This window comes from Ranitomeya imitator, chromosome 1 (genome assembly GCF_032444005.1).
Source record: "Ranitomeya imitator isolate aRanImi1 chromosome 1, aRanImi1.pri, whole genome shotgun sequence".
NCBI lineage: Eukaryota > Metazoa > Chordata > Amphibia > Anura > Dendrobatidae > Ranitomeya > Ranitomeya imitator.
In genome coordinates, this window is record NC_091282.1 from 867,999,342 (window position 1) to 868,005,341 (window position 6,000).

At 42.2% G+C, this 6,000-nt stretch overlaps 1 protein-coding gene across 4 annotated transcripts in view; it reads right to left on the bottom strand.

Moving 5' to 3' along the window:
* The window catches only part of CSGALNACT1 (chondroitin sulfate N-acetylgalactosaminyltransferase 1), a 503,870-nt gene extending 498,173 nt beyond the window's left edge, over positions 1-5,697 (bottom strand). For 2 of the 4 annotated variants that reach the window (XM_069742534.1, XM_069742525.1), the window contains exon 1: positions 5,251-5,691. The gene's annotated coding sequence lies outside the window, so the exon portion shown is untranslated. Of the gene's footprint in view, positions 1-5,250 lie in introns of all 4 variants that reach the window. The other 2 variants (XM_069742516.1, XM_069742543.1) reach the window with 2 other exon arrangements.
* Positions 5,698-6,000: the final 303 nt, after the last annotated feature.

Here is a 6,000-nt window from a genome sequence, read left to right on the forward strand (position 1 = left end):
TCATGAGTAAGGGACCATCCAGCTTGTTATCATTGCACAGTTCCTGCATCTCTGATGATATGGGATTGTATGAGTGCCTGTAGCATAGGCAGCATACTCTCTTGAAAGACACCATCAATACTGAGCATTATATAGAGGTTTTAGAACTATACATGCTCCATCGAAACAACTTCCATTTAAGGGAAGGCCTTGTATATTTCAGCAAGTTAATGCTAAACTACATGCTGCATCCATCGCCACAGCATCACTTCTCAGAAGAAGCGTTCGGGTGATGAACAGTACAGACCTGTCACAAATGGAAAACATTTGGTGAATTATGAAACAAAAAATACAGCAAGGAATACCTAGGACTGTTGAGCAGCTAGAATCCTACATCAGACAAGAATGGGACAAGATTTATCTCCAAAAATTCCAACAATTGGTCTCCTCAATTCCAAATGCCTACATACTGTTGTAAAAAGAAGAGGAGATGCTACAGAATGATAGACATGGCCATGTCCCAACTTTTTGGAAATGTGTTGAACCTTAAAATTCTAAATTAGTTTTTTCAAATGAAATGGGAAAATGTCTAATGTTGAACTTCAAATGTGTTCTCCATTAAGGGAAATAAGGATGTGATCCCTTGCTGATTTTGTTTGTCCACTGATAAAGACATGAACAGTCTATAATTTTAAGGGTAGGTTAATTTCAACATTGAGAGATAGAATATCAAAAATAAAATCCAGAAAATCACATTGTATAAATTATATACATTTGCATTTTGCAGTGAGAAATAAGTATTCGATCCCTATGGCAAACAAGACTTAATACTTGGTGGTAAAACCCTTGTCGGCAAGCACAGCAGTCAAACTTTTTTTAGTAGTTGATTATGAGGTTTTACAAACATGTCAGGAGGATTTTTGGTTCATTCCTCTTTGCAGATCATCTCTAAATCATTAAGATTTTGAGGCTGTCGCTTGGCAACTCAGAGCTTCAACTCCCTCCATAGGTTTTCTATGGGATTAAGGTCTGGAGACTGGCTAGGCCACTCCATGAACTTAATGTGCTTCTTTTTGAGCCACTCCTTTGTTGCTTTGGCTGTATGTTTTGGTGCATTGCCTTGCTGGAAGACTCAGCCAGCACCCATTTTAAATGTCCTGGCGGAGGGAAGGAGGTTGTCGCTCAGGATTTTACGGTACATGGCTTCATCCATTCTCCCATTGAGGCGGTGAAGTAGTCCTGTGCCCTTAGCAGAGAAACACCCCCAAAACATAATGTTTCAAACTCCATGCTTGACAGTGGGGACGATGTACTTTGGGTCATAGGCAGCATTTATCTTCCTCCAAATATGGCGAATTGAGTTTGGAGTTTGTCTCATCTGACCACAGCACCTTCTCCCAAATCACTCACAGAATCATCCAGGTGTTCATTGGCAAACTTCAGCTGGGCCTGCACATGTTCCTTCTTGAGCAGGGCGACCTTGCGGCCATTGCAGGATTTTAAACCTTTACGGCGTAATGTGTTACAAATGGTTTTCTTGGTGACTATAGTCACAGCTGCCTTGAGATCATTAACAAGTTCCCCCGTGTAGTTTTAGGCTGATCTCTCACCTTCCTCATGATGAAGGATACCCCATGAGGTGAGATTTTGCATGGTGCTCTTGATCCATGACGATTAACCGTCATTTTGTATTTCTTCCAGTTTCTTACTATTGCACCAACAGTCATCTCCTTCTCACCCAGCGTCTTACTTATGGTTTTGTAGCCCATTCCAGCTTTGTGCAGGTCTATGATCTTGTCCCTGACATCCTTAGAAAGCTCTTTGGTCTTGCTCATGTTGTAGAGGTTAGAGTCTGACTGATTAATTGAGTCTGTGGATAGGTGTCTTTTATATAGGTGACTATGTAAGACAGCTGCCTTTAATGCAGGTAACAAGTTGATTAGGAGCATCAAACTGGTCTGTAGGAGCCAGAACTCTTAATGGTTGGTAGGGGATCGAATACTTATTTCTCACTGCAAAATGCAAAGAAATTTATATAAATTTATAGAATGTGATTTTCTGTCATTGTCAGTGGGCAAACTTACAAAATCAGCAAGGGATCAAATACTTAATTCCCACAATGTATGTCCTGTTTCAAATTATACGTCTATTTCCAAATCATTGCAATATTGTCTTCTTTACATATTACACAGCGTCCCAACTTTTTCAGACTTGGCGTTATATGTAACATACAGCGCCATGGAATAAATGGCGCTATAACAATAAATAATAATAATAATAATAATAATAAATATACACACAACCCTAATACTAATATTAGTATTATTGTTATTATAAGAAAATCAAGAAAACAAAACCAACATAATTGAAACTGAACTAACATAACATGAAAAATGTCATAGTGACTGCGACATATGGCAGTATCTATATAATTTATAACTCCTCAAGGTCTTCTTCATCACTGATTGCATTCCATTAATATGTTAAATACTTCAGCCTTCACAAAGCCCATATGCTGTGCATAAAATGTAAACAGGTATTAAGATGCAAAAATAAAAATGACTTAGAGTACCGTCACACTATACGATTTACCTACGATCACGACCAGCGATATGACCTGGCCGTGATCGTAGGTAAATCGTAGTGTGGTCGCTGGGGAGCTGTCACACAGACAGCTCTCCAGCGACCAACGATGCCGAGGTCCCTGGGTAACCAGGGTAAACATCGGGTAACTAAGCGCAGGACCGCGCTTAGTTACCCGATGTTTACCCTGGTTACAAGTGTAAAACTAAAAAAAAACAAACAGCACATACTTACATCTGGTGTCCGTCACGTCCCTTGCAGTCTCTGCTTCCCGCACTGTGACTGCCGGCCGTAAAGTGAAAGTGAAAGCACAGCCGCTGGAAGCAGAGACGGCAAGGGACCTGACGGACACCAGAATGTAAGTATGTGCTGTTTGTTTTTTTTTTAGTTTAACGCTTGTAACCAGGGTAAACATCGGGTAACTAAGCGCGGTCCTGCGCTTAGTTACCCGATGTTTACCCTGGTTACAAGCTAACGCATCGCTGGATTGCATCGCTAGATCGCTAGATCGGTGTCACACACACCGATCTAGCGATGACAGCGGGAGATCCAGCGATGAAAGAAAGTTCTAAACGATCTGCTACGACGTACGATTCTCAGCAGGATCCCTGATCGCTGCTGCGTGTCAGACACAGCGATATCGTAACGATATCGCTGGAACGTCACGAATCGTACCGTCGTAGCAATCGAAATGTTATAGTGTGACGGTACCCTTAGTCTATGGTCTCTACAAATATGGACCTAACAATATATAGAAAATTTGCTGTTAATAATGGAATTTCAGGTGGTCACTGGAAAATCGAAAAATGGATTCAGTATAAAAGAGTTCAGAAAAAAAGATTGAACAAATTGATCCCCCTGAGTGCTTATATCTATTCCCAAAGACTAACTTATACTGTATATGGTGGCAACTACACTATGTCCATCAGTGTAAAGAAAGATTGATGTTGGGTCCATTCTTTCCCTGGGGTATAAGCCCATAAAGCACCACTCTAGTGATCCGGCAGGTCACAAACCGCTGAAGACCCGCCAGATAAAAGATGAAGACAGTTGGCTGGTAAGTATAAGAATAGGGATGGTAGATTAGAAGCACCACTCACACGCTGAAAATAATAAAAACCGCTGAAGTGGTGCTTTAAAATATACCTGCATGCTTTAATTCAGGTTTATGGGGAATTTGCTAGAGAAAGCTATGTAATTGTATGGGTGGGTCAGAACTGAATTACAAACTATAAAAGGCTATAGAAACACTATTTCGAGGAAAATTATCAGGTTACAGCCATGACCATACCCAGACATCTGAGCCTCCAGCTGGGAAATCTTATATATTGTGAGATTGTGAGAACAGGATGGCTATGCACAGAGTAATCGTATAGCTTATATATGCTGTAAGGTGCACCCACAGGTGACAAGAGCCGGGACGTTTCCCAGCAGGTGCCAGTCAATTACTTAACAGGTGAATGAATGCTGTTCTCATAGGATTAGAGCCACTGCTAATTGATAGATTATTCCCAACTTTATATATGGGTATTATCGGATACTGCTTGCAAAAACAAAGACTTGTGCAATTTTCTTTGAATTGAGAGTTTTTAGCTATTCTTGCCATATCAACACTTTTGTTTATAGTTTGTTGCCCTGGTGACTGACCACCACTGGTGACTAGCACCTGACAAACGTGCACAGTGCTTACAAGCTCTTTTCTGCAGAGTTCATAAGCACTACTTTGAAGTTGGCTAGAGATTGCTTAAAGGGAACCTGTCACCCCCAAAATCGAGGGTGAGCTAAGCCCACCGGCATCAGGGGATTATGTAAAAAATTTTTTTTAAAAAACAGAATTTATGTAAGCATTTTAGGCTGCCAAGAAATGCTGACACCTCTGCAAATACTTAACATGTGAACAAACAATTCTACAGAATATTATTAAAGGACCTATGTGGGCATAAAGGTCAAGTACAACTGCATTATACACCAGGAGATAGAAGTCCCTTGGGTACCCTGTGTGACAGTGCCCACATGAGCCACAAGTGCCAGATCTCCATGCTTCTATACCCCCCACATTCCACAAGGTTGATTGCCTCCAGTGCCCAGTGCTAGTCCATTGGGCAGGGGTGTCAAACTGCATTCCTCGAGGGCCGCAAACCATGCGTGTTTTCAAGATTTCCTTAGCATTGCACAAGGTGCTGCAATCATTATGTGTGTAGGTGATTAAATTATCACCTGTGCAGTACAAGGAAATCCTGAAAACATGACCTGTTTGCAGCCCTCGAGGAATGCAGTTTGACACCCCTGCCATTGGGAAGGGGCAGGCAGGTGGGGGACCCAAGTTTAGCATGAAGGACTCTCATCACTTGGTTCTAGATTTTAGGGGTTCTAAAGACACTATCTAACAAAAAACGACACCAAGTGTACTTAATCGGATTGTGAAATACGTGTTCCTATTCCGGTCACTGTCCACATCTGCAATTTTCAGGGCGATTTTAGTAACATAACTCATTACTATTATTATTTTTAATTATGAAAACTGCTGATGTTCCTAGACAGGAGCAATAAGGAGTCACTCAATATTGCAGGAACAGCTCCTCTGCAGCAGTCAGTTGACATAAGATGGTATTCTGCCCCAATCGTTGCCTGTTGGCACTTCTCCTGGCATCAGCCTCAATAGAAGCATCCATTCATGAGCCACTTTACCTCTACTCTGAAGGTGCCGGCTCCTGTTGCAGCAGAGAACTTCTGGATCTTATGAAGTTGTCCTCCTTGGTAAGATCCATAGTACATCGGTGCGATCTTGTCGTTGGTAGATCGGTAGCTAATCCAAAGCCCAAGAAAGCTCAAGGTTGTAGCAGAAATCCATAGAATCCGCAATGTGCCGGCTGCCCTGCCGGTAAACTTTCCTCTGTTGTCCTACTAACTAGATGAACAAGCTCAGCATGTGAGAGGAGTAATGAAAACACACCCTGAGCCACCAGGACAAACAGCAATTACTGCCCAGCCTGCACCCTGCCTGTCAATGGCCAGCAAAGGTGGGATTCCCGAGCACCCCCTGCTGATCGGCCGCAGCGAGGAGCAGAGCGCCGAGTACTGTGTCTTCTCCCAGCCTCAGCTATGCTCTGTGCTGTCTGCGCTGCCTGTGCCTGCAGCTAGTCAGCGACCACGGGCAGCAGCGCCACCTACTGGCCACATGTGAGAATCCACCACTCGGAGAGACCAGAGAGAATTGTGCGGTCCAATAATATGACAGACAATAACACAATATAATGAAGAACATGACACAAAATAAATATAAACGCATGAGATATGTTTGGCACTGGCAGGTGTGAACATGATGAAACAGAAGACATAATCTCATCAAGCAAAGTCTATTAGTGAAAAATTGCTGCAATATACACAAAATAACAGGAGGCAGAAGGAATCCAAATAGATCATAACACTATGAACAAA